This window comes from Procambarus clarkii, chromosome 24 (genome assembly GCF_040958095.1).
Source record: "Procambarus clarkii isolate CNS0578487 chromosome 24, FALCON_Pclarkii_2.0, whole genome shotgun sequence".
NCBI classification, from domain to species: Eukaryota; Metazoa; Arthropoda; class Malacostraca; order Decapoda; family Cambaridae; genus Procambarus; species Procambarus clarkii.
In genome coordinates, this window is record NC_091173.1 from 38,144,395 (window position 1) to 38,165,950 (window position 21,556).

The window sequence follows — 21,556 nt, forward strand, 5'->3', positions numbered from 1 at the left end:
CTGCTCCCAACATATTCCTATTGCTGTTATTACACTATATACACACATATATAAGTATCCACATTTGTTTTCACTCTAGCGAACCACTAAGGGGCTTTAACAATGAAAAAATTCGGGAAAAATCGTAATATTTTGAAAAATTTATAAAAATACTACGTAGTTCTGGCAACACTGTGGTGCAATCCGCATAATGTTATGATATAAATTGATGTATTTATGGTACATTTCCATGCGAAATTGGTCAGAATCCGGTGCCCCGCGGCTGTGGCGCGCCACAGGTATTGCGTCGTACGATCTAAACGTCAAATTTTTCGTAATAACGTTGTAAATATCTCTGTATGTATAAAGAGTAAATATACACTCATTGGCAACCTTCTCACCCCTTGTGGGGGATGAGCGAGGTACCAGCCCTCAGTCACCTCGTGTGTCCTATTGAGTGTGGACTGCCTGTCGATGCGCTACATTCTCGCTCCTGGAATAGCGCATTGTTGCCTCTACTGCACAAAGACTTGTAAAGAGGAAGTGTCAGCAGATAAGAGCAGCAAATCTGGCACTCGGTCGCCGTCTTTATCGGTAAAAGAAGGCCACTTTAGCGCGAAGAAAAGTAATATCCAGTGAGAGATGGTGGTGGCCTCCCTGCATCAGCTGTGAGGCGTGACACCGACACCTCCTCAACCTTCCCCGACCCTCCTAGACCCTCCTCACACACCTTCCTAGACCTCCCTCCCTCCAACAAGCCGAGACAGGCTCCTGAGGAAGGTGACCCAGCAATGGCACAGGTGCCTATTAGTGCCCATTGCAGTGCCACCTTGAGGACCCACAATTCAGACCAATTACAATAGGTTAGTATGTTTTAGGGTTATAATATGATATTTTGTAATATATATGTGCAGGCATACATATATATATATATATATATATATATATATATATATATATATATATATATATATATATATATATATATATATATATATATATATGTCGTACCTAATAGCCAGAACGCACTTCTCAGCCTACTATTCAAGGCCCGATTTGCCTAATAAGCCAAGTTTTCATGAATTAATGTTTTTTCGTCTACCTAACCTACCTAACCTAACCTAACCTAGCTTTTTTTAGCTACCTAACCTAACCTTACCTATAAATATAGGTTAGGTTAGGTTAGGTAGGGTTGGTTAGGTTCGGTCATATATCTACGTTAATTTTAACTCCAATAAAAAAAAATTGACCTCATACATAGAGAAAAGGGTTGCTTTATCATTTCATAAGAAAAAAATTATAGTAAATATATTAATTCAGGAAAACTTGGCTTATTAGGCAAATCGGGCCTTGAATAGTTGGCTGAGAAGTGAGTTCTGGCTACTAGGTACGACATATATATATATATATATATATATATATATATATATATATGTCGTACCTAGTAGCCAGAACTCACTTCTCAGCCTACTATTCAAGGCCCGATTTGCCTAATAAGCCAAGTTTTCCTGAATTAATATATTTACTATAATTTGTTTCTTATGAAATGATAAAGCAACCCTTTTCTCTATGTATGAGATCAATTTTTTTTTATTGGAGTTAAAATTAACGTAGATATATGACCGAACCTAACCAACCCTACCTAACCTAACCTAACCTATATTTATAGGTAAGGTTAGGTTAGGTAGCCAAAAAAAGCTAGGTTAGGTTAGGTTAGGTAGACGAAAAAACATTAATTCATGAAAACTTGGCTTATTAGGCAAATCGGGCCTTGAATAGTAGGCTGAGAAGTGCGTTCTGGCTATTAGGTATGACATATATATATATATATATATATATATATATATATATATATATATATATATATATATATATATATATATATATATATATATATATATATATATATATATATATATATATATATATATACAACTTTAGAACACTTTCCCACCAGGAGACTCGAACCCTAGCCAGCACAGAAGCCTTCCAGCAACTGGCATAACAGGTACGCCTTAACCCTCTGCACCACCGCTCAGACCCTTAAAAGAGATGGTAATTTCGGAGTATTTAAATACCCCAAAGATCAACACCTCCCAAGAGCACCAGAGCAAGTGAGGGGTCATTTAGACGTTAATTTCATCAAGTCCCTGTTAATATGCAGTCTCCGTGGTGTAGTGGTAAGACACTCGCCTGGCGTTCCGCGAGCGCTATGTCATGGGTTCGTATCCTGGCCGGGGAGGATTTAATGGGCGCAATTCCTTAACTGTAGCCTCTGTTTAACGCAACAGTAAAATGTGTACTTGGATGAAAAAACGATTCTTCGCGGCAGGGGATCGTATTCCAGGGACCATAGGATTAAGGACTTGCCCGAAACGCTACGCGTACTAGTGGCTGTACAAGAATGTAACAACTCTTGTATATATCTCAAAAAAAAAAAAAAAAAAAAAAAAAAAAATATGGGAAGACACAGTGTCTCTGCTTAAGGCACAACTCTCCTAAACACGAGAGTTAAGTATACAACTTTAGAACACTTTCCCACCAGGAGACTCGAACCCTAGCCAGCACAGAAGCCTTCCAGCAACTGGCATAACAGGTACGCCTTAACCCTCTGCACCACCGCTCAGACCCTTAAAAGAGATGGTAATTTTGGAGTATTTAAATACCCCAAAGATCAACACCTCCCAAGAGCACTAGAGCAAGTGAGGGGTCATTTAGACGTTAATTTCATCAAGTCCCTGTTAATATGGGAAGACACAGTGTCTCTGCTTAAGGCACAACTCTCCTAAACACGAGAGTTAAGTATACAACTTTAGAACACTTTCCCACCAGGAGACTCGAACCCTAGCCAGCACAGAAGCCTTCCAGCAACTGGCATAACAGGTACGCCTTAACCCTCTGCACCACCGCTCAGACCCTTAAAAGAGATGGTAATTTCGGAGTATTTAAATACCCCAAAGATCAACACCTCCCAAGAGCACCAGAGCAAGTGAGGGGTCATTTAGACGTTAATTTCATCAAGTCCCTGTTAATATGGGAAGACACAGTGTCTCTGCTTAAGGCACAACTCTCCTAAACACGAGAGTTAAGTATACAACTTTAGAACACTTTCCCACCAGGAGACTCGAACCCTAGCCAGCACAGAAGCCTTCCAGCAACTGGCATAACAGGTACGCCTTAACCCTCTGCACCACCGCTCAGACCCTTAAAAGAGATGGTAATTTCGGAGTATTTAAATACCCCAAAGATCAACACCTCCCAAGAGCACCAGAGCAAGTGAGGGGTCATTTAGACGTTAATTTCATCAAGTCCCTGTTAATATGGGAAGACACAGTGTCTCTGCTTAAGGCACAACTCTCCTAAACACGAGAGTTAAGTATACAACTTTAGAACACTTTCCCACCAGGAGACTCGAACCCTAGCCAGCACAGAAGCCTTCCAGCAACTGGCATAACAGGTACGCCTTAACCCTCTGCAGAGACACTGTGTCTTCCCATATTAACAGGGACTTGATGAAATTAACGTCTAAATGACCCCTCACTTGCTCTGGTGCTCTTGGGAGGTGTTGATCTTTGGGGTATTTAAATACTCCGAAATTACCATCTCTTTTAAGGGTCTGAGCAGTGGTGCAGAGGGTTAAGGCGTACCTGTTATGCCAGTTGCTGGAAGACTTCTGTGCTGGCTAGGGTTCGAGTCTCCTGGTGGGAAAGTGTTCTAAAGTTGTATACTTAACTCTCGTGTTTAGGAGAGTTGTGCCTTAAGCAGAGACACTGTGTCTTCCCATATTAACAGGGACTTGATGAAATTAACGTCTAAATGACCCCTCACTTGCTCTGGTGCTCTTGGGAGGTGTTGATCTTTGGGGTATTTAAATACTCCGAAATTACCATCTCTTTTAAGGGTCTGAGCGGTGGTGCAGAGGGTTAAGGCGTACCTGTTATGCCAGTTGCTGGAAGGCTTCTGTGCTGGCTAGGGTTCGAGTCTCCTGGTGGGAAAGTGTTCTAAAGTTGTATACTTAACTCTCGTGTTTAGGAGAGTTGTGCCTTAAGCAGAGACACTGTGTCTTCCCATATTAACAGGGACTTGATGAAATTAACGTCTAAATGACCCCTCACTTGCTCTGGTGCTCTTGGGAGGTGTTGATCTTTGGGGTATTTAAATACTCCGAAATTACCATCTCTTTTAAGGGTCTGAGCGGTGGTGCAGAGGGTTAAGGGGTACCTGTTATGCCAGTTGCTGGAAGGCTTCTGTGCTGGCTAGGGTTCGAGTCTCCTGGTGGGAAAGTGTTCTAAAGTTGTATACTTAACTCTCGTGTTTAGGAGAGTTGTGCCTTAAGCAGAGACACTGTGTCTTCCCATATTAACAGGGACTTGATGAAATTAACGTCTAAATGACCCCTCACTTTCTCTGGTGCTCTTGGGAGGTGTTGATCTTTGGGGTATTTAAATACTCCGAAATTACCATCTCTTTTAAGGGTCTGAGCGGTGGTGCAGAGGGTTAAGGCGTACCTGTTATGCCAGTTGCTGGAAGGCTTCTGTGCTGGCTAGTGTTCGAGTCTCCTGGTGGGAAAGTGTTCTAAAGTTGTATACTTAACTCTCGTGTTTAGGAGAGTTGTGCCATATATATATATATATATATATATATATATATATATATATATATATATATATATATATATATATATATATATATATATATATATTTATTTATTTATTTATTTATATGCATTTTTTTCCCCGTTTGTTATCAGGGGATTTGCATAGAACTTACACACCTTGCAGAACGGATGCCTATCTGCAAGGGTGCCAATTATAAACGAAATTGGTCGAAGTGTAGCTCGGCTACAGGTGGCCATATCTCTGATCTTATTTTACTCAGGTAAGTAATTTACAACTTCAAGGTGCTTCACAGGTTTCATTTATTAATCAATTTACATGCAAATTACGGCTTATGTGCAGAGTTTGTGCTTCTACAATGTCAAATAACACTGTAGTCCAAAGTCCATTTAATGATTTTTTAAATATTAATAAACATCATTTATTGCATATTTTTGGAAGGGGAACTTTGAATAATTGTATTATTGCACTAAACGCTTTTTGACTAAAACTCCTATTTGAAATCCTTTATTACATGCTAATGTGATATCTGAGTGTTATAGAAATGATTTTAGCTGACACATGTGTTCGCTGAAATTTTTTGAATATGTTGAAAATTCGTTGCATAATACGTTGTGTATTTTTTTCTCCCTTTCTATTTAGGGTGTGATGCTGAAACTTGGACCAGTTGCAGCCCTTTCTATATCCATTCCATGATTAAATTTAAAAAAAATCGGAACATTTTCTATTTTCCCGTCTGTAGACCCCCTAAGCTGGTATAGTGAGTCCTGAGAGTAAAAGGAGGCCACACAGAGTCAGCAGACAACCCTACCTCCCTCCCCACCAAGATTACTCCTCCCATCACAGTGCTAATTTTCACAACAATCCTGCTATTACCAGAATCCTGGTAATTGTTATAACAGTCAGGGTTCTTCTGTAATACTATCATCGTTAAATAATAGCATGTACATATATATTTTGACATTTTTAGGTGATGCTGTGGTTACAAGCTGAACAGCAGTACTGTGAGCTCATGCTGCGTATACTAACCTTGGTGGCTCACTCAGAACTGAGGCTCACACACCCCAATATGTAACCCATGATTTTTTCTAGGTGGCATCTGTTTACTATCGACCGTGGCTGACTATAGATTCCCCTGTCCCTCGTGGGACATTTAAAATTGTGCATTAGACCCATCAATCGTATGTGTATGTATTGTGTGGCTTCGGGAAAGTTACTCCCATCATATTTGTATGTATTGCGCGGTTTAAGGGTGAAACTTAATAAAATAGTATTCACTAGGACTGAATATAAATAAATACACCAGAAAATATATAGCTTGAGGCCTTAGTCCTTAAGACAGAGTTGGAACCAAAAATATTGGAACGCCACCTCAGGAGAAGGAGCAGGGGACAGTCATGCTCTTACACTCACACGAGACTGATTGTAAACAAAACAGAGAGGGCTCACGACGTGCACAACACATCAGACTCCAAAATATAAGTCAACTAACCGAGAAACTGCCATAGTGACCTCTACAACAAAAAGAAGAGCTGAGTATCCAATTTGTTTTATGTATAGTTTTATGAGGCCTTGTAAATTTTAGATTCAAACATGCTGGTTATGAGCGGGCTTAAAACCCAATCAAAGTGAGTTTATCTCTTTACACAATCCCCATTTAATTCAAGTCACACCTGTACTTTATATGTTAATGGAGCCATTATTATAACTCATTCTTTGGCAGGTAAGCTTGTTCCCTGGAGATATTAGTGAGCTCACTACCTACAACCTTCGAAGCTTCCATGCATGATCTAGTTGGACCTACAGACGCCATTTTAGACGCCGTTACATGGCACGGCACCTGGACCACATGTGCCATACCCTAATTTGATGTTTAAGCCCAACAGGCCATATCCACATATTCAGATAAGCTCACACAGTTATACTAATATAATTATAACATTTGTAGTATTAACCTCACTGTAGCTTGATATAAGTCATCATATGTGGTATAATTTACAAAAGGTAAATGTGTATTGCTTATTATTATCACCATTTATTGTGGTATAAGTTCCATGCACATCCCACCAACTATGTGCAGGTAAAAATTGGCAGACTGAATCGAACATACAGTCCACTTAGAATCATAATTCACTATTGAAGAAAATAACAAATAGAAAATAAATATTTTCTAAAAGGTCCCATACTGCCTGCTACGATTATCCTACAGATCCTGCCCTAAGGTTATAATCTCAGACAATGGATCCAACCTTGTGGCAGGGAAAGCATATCTGAGGGAGGTCTGGAACCACCTAGTGGTATGTTCTGCTCTGAACCAACGGCAGTGTCACTGGAAATTTATACCTCCCAGAGCACCGTGGCACGGAGCGAATGGTGGGAACCGTCAAATATTGTCTTAGGAAAACCCTATTCTACCAAAAAATCGATCTCCAAGAGCTCCAAACTATTTTCACGGAAATTGAGTCTCGGGTCAATAACTGACCACTGACCTACCTCTCTGAAGATAACTCAGAATGTCAGCCATTAAGTCCATCTCATCTGATGGATGGAGGACTTCTTACTCCTTTAGCGTCCCTCACTGATGAGCTGGTTACACTATAAAATGAATCTACTAAATTAATTATATAGTAAATAGATTTGACATCAAACCCATTCTTCCTATTGAATCTCTAATGTCCCTCTTCTCCCTCTCTCAGGAGGAGGGAACCAGTGTAAACAGAGGCAGCATATGGAATGTTGTGGTGAAACTTCTTTCCGACGACAGGGGACCTCCCACAACTCCAATTTACTCTCAGTGTCCTAGAAATTAGTGTGACTCCAATTTATCATTATTTGCTGGCGAGACTATGCAACTTAATAGCCAAGGGAATTGCCAGTCCAGTTTATTAGCTCAGATGAAATTGGCCAATTTATTTTCTGTGTCTAGGATTAATCGTTATTAGGCATGGATACTATAAACTAAAGGGTAAGCCTCAACATTATAACAATTTAATGTCGTTTGTAACACCTGTAAATATTTGTAGTCAACAGATAGCAAGATATACCGTATCTGCAAGCGAGTGTGACCACACGAGACATAGTTGAGCTGGCCACACTGAGATTTTTTTCTATGCCTACCTCCCTTAGGAGGTGGACTACAAGTTTAAAGGCTGCTCACGGCAGTTAAGCATGAGTCCAATAGAAAAAGGAAAAGCGGGAGCAAACCGCCAGGCCTCCACCACCAGGGGTGAAAACCTGTCCACAATAGTCCGCTGGCTCCTCCTAGTTCAACAGGACGTTAAAACTAATAAAGGGTAACCGACGGGTTCTCACAATCAAATATTTATATTTGATGTGGCGCTATGAGTTGGAATTCGAATTCCCAAGAACAGCCGTCATATCAAATCACATCAACATTTAATTGTAATATGCAGAAATATGGTGGAACAACACGGTTGAAGGGTTGACATCAAAGACCGTTTTCTATAACATAACAATTTATTAATAACAAGAGACTAACTACTACATTACCGAGTTTACGTTACGTTAACGTCCATCCAGTGGCACGATAACAAACAGCTAAATAGCAACCCTTGCTGTGCGGCTGCATACTGAACTAACCTGAACACAGGTGTGCCCACTGATGACGCAATATTGCAAATCAAAGAAAAATATCACAGACTAAGTTACACCACAGCGAATGGTTACGTTATTGTCCATCAAGTGGCATTTGCAACACAGCTATTCAACAGCCCCTCGAGAAGTGACAGCAGGCTCCATCTTGCTGACACTTCGGGCTGATAACATGAACTAACTGAACAAATGAAGGATATCCACTGAAGACACAAGCATGCAATCAATAGTGTCTCGGTTTCAATGACAGCTACTATAATCACAAGCTTAGGGGTCCTTCCGCCCCCCAGGAGAGACCCACGTAACTAGGCGGGTAGTCCAACAGTGACCCCCCCTATCACAACCCAGTGTGAACACTCTTTGCAACTCCCTACAAGAAGTTGCACTGTTGTAAACAGTAACAAAGACAGGCAAGGTGGGATTCTGGGACACAGCTCCACAAATCCCTAGATTACTCTACTCATGTCACCAGACGACAACCAAAAGAAATTGCCTTAAGTGATTAATTACGTTAATTGACTGATCGCAGCAGTCAGCAACAAAGTACTACGGTAATCACAAACAATTGTCTCACACTAGACAACATCATGATGATACTCTACGTTAATCATTAACACTTGTCTCTCTTGTTAACAATAACTCAAACTTATATTACATCACACTTGACTCCTTGCAAGCATTCAGTGAGTAATTCTCAATTAAGGTCAAACGGACCACTAATTACATCCCCATTGAGTTACGTTAACTAAGCCTACCCTAACTTGGTAGCTTCTCAACAGTCTGTGTCAAAAAATTACTAGTGAGTGTTAATTGCCTTAATTAATTCCCTAATTAATTCTGAGCAATTAATTAACTGTCACCAAGACCGATAATTAATCATCCATAAATACGTCTCACTCCGCACTGCCTAAGCAGGTCTCATCAAACACTGTGAATTCACGGGAAAGGAGTTAATTACCCCTAATTAACAAGATGTGCCACTAATCCACTGTCCTCAGACAGGATATGATTAATACAACGATTTATCCTAGCTCCATGACCTCGCTGTACCGGGTCATTGGAGCTCTCCAATGTTAATTACTCCACTAATTAACATGAGCCACTAATTGCTATACCCCAGAAAGGTAATTAGTCTCGAGCAAATTACGTTAACACAAATACTGACAGATCCTCTCCCACTACGTGAATTCATGATGAGAAGGCTAATTACATAATTAGCTAGAGTGGTCAATTAGTTGTCACACGGACAATTAATTGCTCCCGAGACGTATCTCACTCAAGCTCAACGCTGTTCTCTCTCATAACAGCCCTCTCTCACTCCACAATAAGTGTGCACCCCTTATCCAGTTAATTCCCCAATTATTAACTCACTGAATCCTTAAGTCCTCAACACAACTTAAAGAAACAAAGTAACCCCAGTGTTACATAGGCCACACTACAATGGCATGCAACATCACAAATGCACTGCCCACATATGGTTGCGGCTACTGCAACTCGTTAATTACTGTGCCCACACAATAATGACACACGGTTGTGCAACACACAAGAGCATACCAATATTACTGCCCCCTCTTTTTCTTGCAACCGTTGCAAAGGACTACTGTGAACACACACTTACCTCAGCAAGGCAATTAACCCATCAATTGCCTGCTCTCATTAAGCACTGTGAATTCCCCTGAATAATCCTAGAGGTCCCTTAAACCTTCAACAGAGTTCCTAGGGCAATAATATCGTATAAACTGATAACACTGCACAAACCTGCAACATAATGATGCTGTCAGCATACCCCACATGCTAATGACATCATTAGGCAATCAGTCAGCAATTACATCTACTGACTCACCACACAACACAGTACATAAAGCATGCAAATGAACACATAGAAATGGCATTCACATAATCAATGAAAATTATATCATCAGGTAAATGTAACTAACTACACAGACCTCAGGGCCCCCACTGACATCCCTGCAACCTGGCCTGCCTACCTCTAATGATTATAATTTTACGGTACTCTATGGCATTAATCCAGTCTGAACGATTATACAGAATCGACAGGCTGGATCACTTATATGGTAAATCTCTACACTGACCGGTACATACTCGCGTCAGTCTACACACATATATCCATCATGATACTACAGTGTGGTCCCGTGTACAACATCTATCTCCAGGTACCGCCCTACCAGTCACCTGGACGTGCTACAAACAACTGTCTCTCAGCTGCTTCTCTAGCCTGGCGAGGCTCTGAGACAACTCTTACCGGGAATTTCCACCGGTACTCATCACACTGTACACAATGATAATAGTACTCACGTCTTTCTCTCCTTATTTTTTACTCATTTCCTAGGTCCCTACCACACTAGCTGTCAACACTTAGCTTGCTCCTCATGCGTCGACAAGATGTGGCCCTAGGCTGTCCCGGGAAAGTGGCCACCGCGTGGCCCACAGCGCCCCTCCCGAGCTGAGAGGGGGGGGGGGGGTAGTGGTCGCCGGCGCGCGGGCCGAGCCGGGCCGAGCCGAGCCGGGCTCGGCTGGGTGGCCTGGCTGGGTGGCCTGGGGTGGCCTGGGGGTGGGTGGCTGGGTGGCCTGGGGTGGCCTAGGGGTGGCCTGGCGGTGGCCCCCGGGCATACACACGTGGTTGAGGAATCACCAACAACTCCAGCAAACCAGAGCCTGCCTTGCTCTACACTGGGGTGACAATGGGCGGCGGCGTCACCACCGGGCGGACCAATAGGGTGGAATTCAAAGTCTCACAGGGGCCTGTAATCTTACCACAATTACACTGCCCTGAATCCACCAATAGTCAATAGTTCTACATTAGACAGGATATTCAAACCACCTGTTACACCATGAGGCTCTGCCAGCTGCCTCATGGGTGCCCACTGTCTCTGAGGCTATTTTCTGGTCGTTCCGTACCTCGTTGGCCCTCGAATTTCACGAAAATTGGGCCTAGACACAACCCGGGATGGCGGGCGTGCCATCCCTGCTGGACAACACGGTAACGTCCGCGATTAACGAGGGTGGAGGGGAAAAACTACCCCCCTCCACCCAGACACGTCCTCGTCCACCTGCTCCCCTGCTCAGACTGCCCATTTCCCGGGCTAAGGAAACTCAAAATGCCCATACCTGCTCCCTTACTTTGTCTTGACCAATCAGCCCAAAGCTGGCACGGCTCCCTCGTGCCGCTCCCAATCACAGCTCTTCGCGCCAAAACTCGGCTTGGAGCACACATGCCTACTCCAATCACAGCCTCACTCACCCTCGAGCGTCCCGTGACGTCACAAGGAGGGGGAGGCCTAAAGACAATGGCGTGATGTCTCACAGGTTGGGGGGGGGAGGCAACGTTCACCCCACTCTCCCCCCCACCTCTAACGGTTTTAGTCAAGTGTCCTCCTCATCCTATTTCACAGAAACAGGAAAATTTCTGTAATTCTCTCTACAGAGCAATCACAGACTTCTAACCAGTCCCAACCGACAGTCCTTAACATAAGCTTTCATTCAACACCCCACAAGTATATGTTAGTATGAAAGCTTCCCTTTCTAGAGCGACTAGCCTAATCTAGAAACTAGGAAAACTAGCTGAGGGAATCTAGATTCCCTCACACACACCAGGACCTCCCAGAAGCCATTATAAACTGAAATTCACGCACCCAAGGGTATCTGATGTGTGATGACCAGTCAACACTACTGAAACAACTGAGGCCATTTTAAATATTCATTATATAGTTGTGTTATCTATAATTCAATAGTAATTATTTCTATCATTTAATTACGGTAACATTAAAATATGAAACCTCCCAAAATATGTGAAGGCAAGATTATTGGTGAAAATATATTATAAAAATATAATCTTCTTAGAAGTAATAAAACCAATCTCAAAATCTATAATCTAAAACCAATAAAATAACAATCAAATCAATCACCGGAAGGTGACTGATTGGTGACAGTGAGGTGAGTGAGGTGAGGTACAGCGAAGTGACACACTGTATGGGAATCCCTGCACTTGCTACCTCCAAGTAGACTAAATGAGATACCCTACACATGCACGCCTGCAGGTATACAGTATGAAAATACATGTACCTGCACACCTGGAAGTATACTATATGAGAATACCTACACTTGTGCACTTGCCAGTATACTGTATGAGAAAATCTGCACTTGCTGGCCTCCAAGTATACTGTATAAGAATACCTACACTTGCTTCCCTACAAGTATACTGTATACACTTGCTCGCCATTATGTAGACCGAATGAGAAGGCCTACACTTGCTCATCTCCAATTATACTGAATGAAAAAAACTGCATTTGCTAGGCTTCAAGTATACTGTATGAGAATACCTGCACCTGCTGGCCTGTATGTATACCTGTATGAAAATACCTACCTTTTCTCACCTGCATGTATAATGTATAAGTAATCCTATAATAGCTCGCCTCCATGTATACTGTATGAGAATACCTACCTCGCCTCCAAGTATACTGTATGGGAATATCTGCAATTGGTCACCTAGAAATATACTGTATATGCACACTGGTGAGTGTGAGTTGTTACTGTGAGTTTAGTTTGTGCCTGACGACCTGCCTGTGAGCCTGACGACCTGCCTGTGTGGCTGACGACCTGCCTGTGTGGCTGACGACCTGCCTGTGTGGCTGACGACCTGCCTGTGTGCCTGACGACCTGCCTGTGTGGCTGACGACCTGTCTGTGTGGCTGACGACCTGCCTGTGTGTCTGACGACCTGCCTGTGTGGCTGACGACCTGCCTGTGTGGCTGACGACCTGCCTGTGTGGCTGACGACCTGCCTGTGTGGCTGACGACCTGCCTGTGTGTCTGACGCCCTGCCTGTGTGGCTGAGGACCTACCTGTGTGCCTGACGACCTGCTTGTGGGTCTGACGACCTCCCTGTGTGTCTGACGACCTGCCTGTGTGGCTGACGACCTGCCTGTGTGGCTGACGACCTGCCTGTGTGGCTGACGACCTGCCTGTGTGGCTCACGACCTGCCTGTGTGGCTGACGACCTACCTGTGTGCCTGACGAACTGCCTGTGTGGCTGACGACCTGCCAGTGTGGCTGACGACCTGCCTGTGTGGCTGACGACCTGCCTGTGTGGCTGACGACCTGCCTGTGTGGCTGACGACCTGCCTGTGTGCCTGACGACCTGCCTGTGTGGCTGACGACCTGCCTGTGTGGCTGACGACCTGCCTGTGTGGCTGACGACCTGCCTGTGTGCCTGACGACCTGCCTGTGTGGCTGACGACCTGCCTGTGTGGCTGACGACCTGCCTGTGTGGCTGACGACCTGCCTGTGTAGCTGACGACCTGCCTGTGTGGCTAACGATCTGCCTGTGTGACTGACGACCTGCCTGTGTGACTGACGACCTGCCTGTGTGGCTGACGACCTGCCAGTGTGGCTGACGACCTGCCTGTGTGTCTGACGACCTGCCTGTGTGTCTGACGACCTGCCTGTGTGTCTGACGACCTGCCTGTGTGTCTGACGACCTGCCTGTGTGTCTGACGACCTGCCTGTGTGGCTGACGACCTGACTGTGTGTGTCTAACGACCTGCTTGTGTGTCTGACGACCTGCTTGTGTGTCTGACGACCTGCCTGTGTGGCTGACGACCTGCCTGTGTGCCTGACGACCTGCTTGTGTGGCTGACGACCTGCCTGTGTGGCTGACGACCTGCCTGTGTGGCTGACGACCTGCCTGTGTGCCTGACGACCTGCCTGTGTGTCTGACGACCTGCCTGTGTGTCTGGCGACCTGCCTGTGTGGCTGACGACCTGACTGTGTGTGTCTAACGACCTGCCTGTGTGTCTGACGACCTGCTTGTGTGGCTGACGACCTGCCTGTGTGGCTGACGACCTGCCTGTGTGGCTGACGACCTGCCTGTGTGGCTGACGACCTGCCTGTGTGGCTGACGACCTGCTTGTGTGGCTGACGACCTGCCTGTGTGGCTGACGACCTGCCTGTGTGGCTGACGCCCTGCCTGTGTGGCTGACGACCTGCCTGTGTGCCTGACGACCTGCCTGTGTGGCTGACGACCTGCCAGTGTGGCTGACGACCTACCTGTGTAGCTGACGACCTGCCTGTGTGGCTGACGACCTGCCTGTGTGGCTGACGACCTGCCTGTGTGCCTGACGACCTGCCTGTGTGGCTGACGACCTGCCTGTGTGGCTGACGACCTGCCTGCGTAGCTGACGACCTGCCTGTGTGCCTGACGACCTGCCTGTGTGCCTGACGACCTGCCTGTGTGGCTGACGACCTGCCTGTGTGGCTGACGACCTGCCTGTGTGGCTGACGACCTGCCTGTGTGGCTGAGGACCTACCTGTGTGCCTGACGACCTGCTTGTGTGGCTGACGACCTGCCTGTGTGCCTGACGACCTGCCTGTGTGGCTGACGACCTGCCTGTGTGACTGACGCCCTGCCTGTGTGGCTGACGACCTGCCTGTGTGGCTGGTGACCTGTTTGTGTGTCTGACGACCTGCCTGTGTGGCTGAGGACCTACCTCTGTGCCTGACGACCTGCTTGTGGGTCTGTCGACCTGCTTGTGTGTCTGACGACCTGCCTGTGTGGCTGACGCCCTGCCTGTGTGGCTGACGACCTGCCTGTGGGGCTGATGACCTGTTTGTGTGTCTGACGCCCTGCCTGTGTGGCTGAGGACCTACCTGTGTGCCTGACGACCTGCTTGTGGGTCTGACGACCTCCCTGTGTGCCTGACGACATGCCTGTGTGTCTGAGGACCTGCCTGTGTGGCTGACGACCTGCCTGTGTGGCTGACGACCTGCGTGTGTGGCTGACGACCTGCCTGTGTGCCTGACGACCTGCCTGTGTGGCTGACGCCCTGCCTGTGTGGCTGAGGACCTACCTGTGTGCCTGACGACCTGCTTGTGTGGCTGACGACCTGCCTGTGTGCCTGACGACCTGCCTGTGTGGCTGACGACCTGCCTGTGTGGCTGACGACCTGCCTGTGTGCCTGACGACCTGCCTGTGTGGCTGACGACCTGCCTGTGTGGCTGACGACCTGCCTGTGTGGCTGACGACCTGCCTGTGTGCCTGACGACCTGCCTGTGTGGCTGACGACCTGCCTCTGTGGCTGACGACCTGCCTGTGTGTCTGACGACCTGCCTGTGTGGCTGACGACCTGCCTGTGTGCCTGACGACCTGCCTGTGTGGCTGACGACCTGCCTGTGTGGCTGACGACCTGCCTGTGTGCCTGACGCCCTGCCTGTGTGGCTGAGGACCTACCTGTGTGCCTGACGACCTGCTTGTGGGTCTGACGACCTCCCTGTGTGTCTGACGACCTGCCTGTGTGGCTGACGACCTGCCTGTGTGGCTGACGACCTGCCTGTGTGGCTGACGACCTGCCTGTATGGCTGACGACCTGCCTGTGTGGCTGACGACCTACCTGTGTGCCTGACGAACTGCCTGTGTGGCTGACGACCTGTCAGTGTGGCTGACGACCTGCCTGTGTGGCTGACGACCTGCCTGTGTGGCTGATGACCTGCCTGTGTGGCTGACGACCTGCCTGTGTGCCTGACGACCTGCCTGTGTGGCTGACGACCTGCCTGTGTGGCTTACGACCTGCCTGTGTGGCTGACGACCTGCCTGTGTGCCTGACGACCTGCCTGTGTGGCTGACGACCTGCCTGTGTGGCTGACGACTTGCCTGTGTGGCTGACGACCTGCCTGTGTGGCTAACGATCTGCCTGTGTGACTGACGACCTGCCTGTGTGACTGACGACCTGCCTGTGTGGCTGACGACCTGCCAGTGTGGCTGACGACCTGCCTGTGTGTCTGACGACCTGCCTGTGTGTCTGACGACCTGCCTGTGTGTCTGACGACCTGCCTGTGTGTCTGACGACCTGCCTGTGTGTCTGACGACCTGCCTGTGTGTCTGACGACCTGCCTGTGTGGCTGACGACCTGACTGTGTGTGTCTAACGACCTGCTTGTGTGTCTGACGACCTGCTTGTGTGTCTGACGACCTGCCTGTGTGGCTGACGACCTGCCTGTGTGCCTGACGACCTGCTTGTGTGGCTGACGACCTGCCTGTGTGGCTGACGACCTGCCTGTGTGGCTGACGACCTGCCTGTGTGCCTGACGACCTGCCTGTGTGTCTGACGACCTGCCTGTGTGTCTGGCGACCTGCCTGTGTGGCTGACGACCTGACTGTGTGTGTGTAACGACCTGCCTGTGTGTCTGACGACCTGCTTGTGTGGCTGACGACCTGCCTGTGTGGCTGACGACCTGCCTGTGTGGCTGACGACCTGCCTGTGTGGCCTGACGACCTGCCTGTGTGGCTGACGACCTGCCTGTGTGGCTGACGACCTGCCTGTGTGGCTGACGACCTGCCTGTGTGGCTGACGACCTGCCTGTGTGGCTGACGACCTGCCTGTGTGCCTGACGACCTGCCTGTGTGGCTGACGACCTGCCAGTGTGGCTGACGACCTGCCTGTGTAGCTGACGACCTGCCTGTGTGGCTGACGACCTGCCTGTGTGGCTGACGACCTGCCTGTGTGCCTGACGACCTGCCTGTGTGGCTGACGACCTGCCTGTGTGGCTGAGGACCTACCTGTGTGCCTGACGACCTGCTTGTGGGTCTGACGACCTCCCTGTGTGGGTGACGACCTGCCTGTGTGGCTGACGACCTGCCTGTGTGGCTGACGACCTGCCTGTGTGCCTGACGACCTGCCTGTGTGGCTGACGCCCTGCCTGTGTGGCTGAGGACCTACCTGTGTGCCTGACGACCTGCTTGTGTGGCTGACGACCTGCCTGTGTGCCTGACGACCTGCCTGTGTGCCTGACGACCTGCCTGTGTGGCTGACGACCTGCCTGTGTGCCTGACGACCTGCCTGTGTGGCTGACGCCCTGCCTGTGTGGCTGAGGACCTACCTGTGTGCCTGACGACCTGCCTGTGTGGCTGACGCCCTGCCTGTGTGGCTGAGGACCTACCTGTGTGCCTGACGACCTGCTTGTGTGTCTGACGGCCTGCCTGTGTGGCTGAGGACCTACCTGTGTGCCTGACGACCTGCTTGTATGGCTGACGACCTGCCTGTGTGCCTGACGATGTGCCTGTGTGCCTGACGACCTGCCTGTGTGGCTGACGACCTGCCTGTGTGGCTGACGACCTGCCTGTGTGGCTGACGACCTGCCTGTGTGGCTGACGACCTGCCTGTGTGCCTGACGACCTGCCTGTGTGGCTGACGCCCTGCCTGTGTGGCTGAGGACCTACCTGTGTGCCTGACGACCTGCTTGTGTGTCTGACGACCTGCCTGTGTGGCTGAGTACCTACCTGTGTGCCTGACGACCTGCTTGTGGGTCTGACGACCTGCCTGTGTGGCTGAGGACCTACCTGTGTGCCTGACGACCTGCTTGTGTGTCTGACGACCTGCCTGTGTGGCTGAGGACCTACCTGTGTGCCTGACGACCTGCTTGTGTGTCTGACGACCTGCCTGTGTGGCTGACGCCCTGCCTGTGTGGCTGACGACCTGCCTGTGTGGCTGATGACCTGTTTGTGTGTCTGACGACCTGCCTGTGTGGCTGACGACCTGCCTGTGTGTCTGACGACCTGCCTGTGTGGCTGACGACCTGCCTGTGTGGCTGACGACCTGCCTGTGTGGCTGACGACCTGCCTGTGTGGCTGACGACCTGCCTGTGTGTCTGTCGCCCTGCCTGTGTGGCTGAGGACCTACCTGTGTGCCTGACGACCTGCTTGTGGGTCTGATGACCTCCCTGTGTGTCTGACGACCTGCCTGTGTGGCTGACGACCTGCCTGTGTGGCTGACGACATGCCTGTGTGTCTGACGACCTGCCTGTGTGTCTGACGACATGCCTGTGTGGCTGACGACCTGCCTGTGTGGCTGACGACCTACCTGTGTGCCTGACGAACTGCCTGTGTGGCTGACGACCTGTCAGTGTGGCTGACGACCTGCCTGTGTGGCTGACGACCTGCCTGTGTGGCTGATGACCTGCCTGTGTGGCTGACGACCTGCCTGTGTGCCTGACGACCTGCCTGTGTGGCTGACGACCTGCCTGTGTGGCTTACGACCTGCCTGTGTGGCTGACGACCTGCCTGTGTGCCTGACGACCTGCCTGTGTGGCTGACGACCTGCCTGTGTGGCTGACGACTTGCCTGTGTGGCTGACGACCTGCCTGTGTGGCTAACGATCTGCCTGTGTGACTGACGACCTGCCTGTGTGACTGACGACCTGCCTGTGTGGCTGACGACCTGCCAGTGTGGCTGACGACCTGCCTGTGTGTCTGACGACCTGCCTGTGTGTCTGACGACCTGCCTGTGTGTCTGACGACCTGCCTGTGTGTCTGACGACCTGCCTGTGTGTCTGACGACCTGCCTGTGTGTCTGACGACCTGCCTGTGTGGCTGACGACCTGACTGTGTGTGTCTAACGACCTGCTTGTGTGTCTGACGACCTGCTTGTGTGTCTGACGACCTGCCTGTGTGGCTGACGACCTGCCTGTGTGCCTGACGACCTGCTTGTGTGGCTGACGACCTGCCTGTGTGGCTGACGACCTGCCTGTGTGGCTGACGACCTGCCTGTGTGCCTGACGACCTGCCTGTGTGTCTGACGACCTGCCTGTGTGTCTGGCGACCTGCCTGTGTGGCTGACGACCTGACTGTGTGTGTGTAACGACCTGCCTGTGTGTCTGACGACCTGCTTGTGTGGCTGACGACCTGCCTGTGTGGCTGACGACCTGCCTGTGTGGCTGACGACCTGCCTGTGTGGCTGACGACCTGCCTGTGTGGCTGACGACCTGCTTGTGTGGCTGACGACCTGCCTGTGTGGCTGACGACCTGCCTGTGTGGCTGACGACCTGCCTGTGTGGCTGACGACCTGCCTGTGTGCCTGACGACCTGCCTGTGTGGCTGACGACCTGCCAGTGTGGCTGACGACCTGCCTGTGTAGCTGACGACCTGCCTGTGTGGCTGACGACCTGCCTGTGTGGCTGACGACCTGCCTGTGTGCCTGACGACCTGCCTGTGTGGCTGACGACCTGCCTGTGTGGCTGAGGACCTACCTGTGTGCCTGACGACCTGCTTGTGGGTCTGACGACCTCCCTGTGTGGGTGACGACCTGCCTGTGTGGCTGACGACCTGCCTGTGTGGCTGACGACCTGCCTGTGTGCCTGACGACCTGCCTGTGTGGCTGACGCCCTGCCTGTGTGGCTGAGGACCTACCTGTGTGCCTGACGACCTGCTTGTGTGGCTGACGACCTGCCTGTGTGCCTGACGACCTGCCTGTGTGCCTGACGACCTGCCTGTGTGGCTGACGACCTGCCTGTGTGCCTGACGACCTGCCTGTGTGGCTGACGCCCTGCCTGTGTGGCTGAGGACCTACCTGTGTGCCTGACGACCTGCCTGTGTGGCTGACGCCCTGCCTGTGTGGCTGAGGACCTACCTGTGTGCCTGACGACCTGCTTGTGGGTCTGACGACCTCCCTGTGTGCCTGACGACATGCCTGTGTGTCTGAGGACCTGCCTGTGTGGCTGACGACCTGCCTGTGTGGCTGACGACCTGCGTGTGTGGCTGACGACCTGCCTGTGTGGCTGACGACCTGCCTGTGTGGCTGACGACCTGCCTGTGTGGCTGACGACCTGCCTGTGTGGCTGACGACCTGCCTGTGTGCCTGACGACCTGCCTGTGTGGCTGACGCCCTGCCTGTGTGGCTGAGGACCTACCTGTGTGCCTGACGACCTGCTTGTGTGTCTGACGACCTGTCTGTGTGGCTGAGTACCTACCTGTGTGCCTGACGACCTGCTTGTGGGTCTGACGACCTGCCTGTGTGGCTGAGGACCTACCTGTGTGCCTGACGACCTGCTTGTGTGTCTGACGACCTGCCTGTGTGGCTGAGGACCTACCTGTGTGCCTGACGACCTGCTTGTGTGTCTGACGACCTGCCTGTGTGGCTGACGCCCTGCCTGTGTGGCTGACGACCTGCCTGTGTGGCTGATGACCTGTTTGTGTGTCTGACGACCTGCCTGTGTGGCTGACGACCTGCCTGTGTAGCTGACGACCTGCCTGTGTGGCTGACGACCTGCCTGTGTGGCTGACGACCTGCCTGTGTGCCTGACGACCTGCCTGTGTGGCTGACGACCTGCCTGTGTGGCTGAGGACCTACCTGTGTGCCTGACGACCTGCTTGTGGGTCTGACGACCTCCCTGTGTGGGTGACGACCTGCCTGTGTGGCTGACGACCTGCCTGTGTGGCTGACGACCTGCCTGTGTGCCTGACGACCTGCCTGTGTGGCTGACGCCCTGCCTGTGTGGCTGAGGACCTACCTGTGTGCCTGACGACCTGCTTGTGTGGCTGACGACCTGCCTGTGTGCCTGACGACCTGCCTGTGTGCCTGACGACCTGCCTGTGTGGCTGACGACCTGCCTGTGTGCCTGACGACCTGCCTGTGTGGCTGACGCCCTGCCTGTGTGGCTGAGGACCTACCTGTGTGCCTGACGACCTGCCTGTGTGGCTGACGCCCTGCCTGTGTGGCTGAGGACCTACCTGTGTGCCTGACGACCTGCTTGTGTGTCTGACGGCCTGCCTGTGTGGCTGAGGACCTACCTGTGTGCCTGACGACCTGCTTGTATGGCTGACGACCTGCCTGTGTGCCTGACGATGTGCCTGTGTGCCTGACGACCTGCCTGTGTGGCTGACGACCTGCCTGTGTGGCTGACGACCTGCCTGTGTGGCTGACGACCTGCCTGTGTGGCTGACGACCTGCCTGTGTGCCTGACGACCTGCCTGTGTGGCTGACGCCCTGCCTGTGTGGCTGAGGACCTACCTGTGTGCCTGACGACCTGCTTGTGTGTCTGACGACCTGCCTGTGTGGCTGAGTACCTACCTGTGTGCCTGACGACCTGCTTGTGGGTCTGACGACCTGCCTGTGTGGCTGAGGACCTACCTGTGTGCCTGACGACCTGCTTGTGTGTCTGACGACCTGCCTGTGTGGCTGAGGACCTACCTGTGTGCCTGACGACCTGCTTGTGTGTCTGACGACCTGCCTGTGTGGCTGACGCCCTGCCTGTGTGGCTGACGACCTGCCTGTGTGGCTGATGACCTGTTTGTGTGTCTGACGACCTGCCTGTGTGGCTGACGACCTGCCTGTGTGTCTGACGACCTGCCTGTGTGGCTGACGACCTGCCTGTGTGGCTGACGACCTGCCTGTGTGGCTGACGACCTGCCTGTGTGGCTGACGACCTGCCTGTGTGTCTGTCGCCCTGCCTGTGTGGCTGAGGACCTACCTGTGTGCCTGACGACCTGCTTGTGGGTCTGATGACCTCCCTGTGTGTCTGACGACCTGCCTGTGTGGCTGACGACCTGCCTGTGTGGCTGACGA

General features: G+C 50.4%; 1 long non-coding RNA gene across 1 annotated transcript; it reads left to right on the forward strand.

Annotated features, from left to right (window-relative positions):
* The first annotated feature begins 432 nt into the window (after window positions 1–432).
* LOC123761865 (uncharacterized) lies at window positions 433–5,308 on the forward strand. The gene is made up of 3 exons (XR_006773265.2): window positions 433–842; window positions 4,730–4,857; window positions 5,238–5,308. It is a non-coding gene; the product is annotated as an uncharacterized lncRNA (long non-coding RNA).
* The last annotated feature ends 16,248 nt before the right edge of the window (window positions 5,309–21,556 follow it).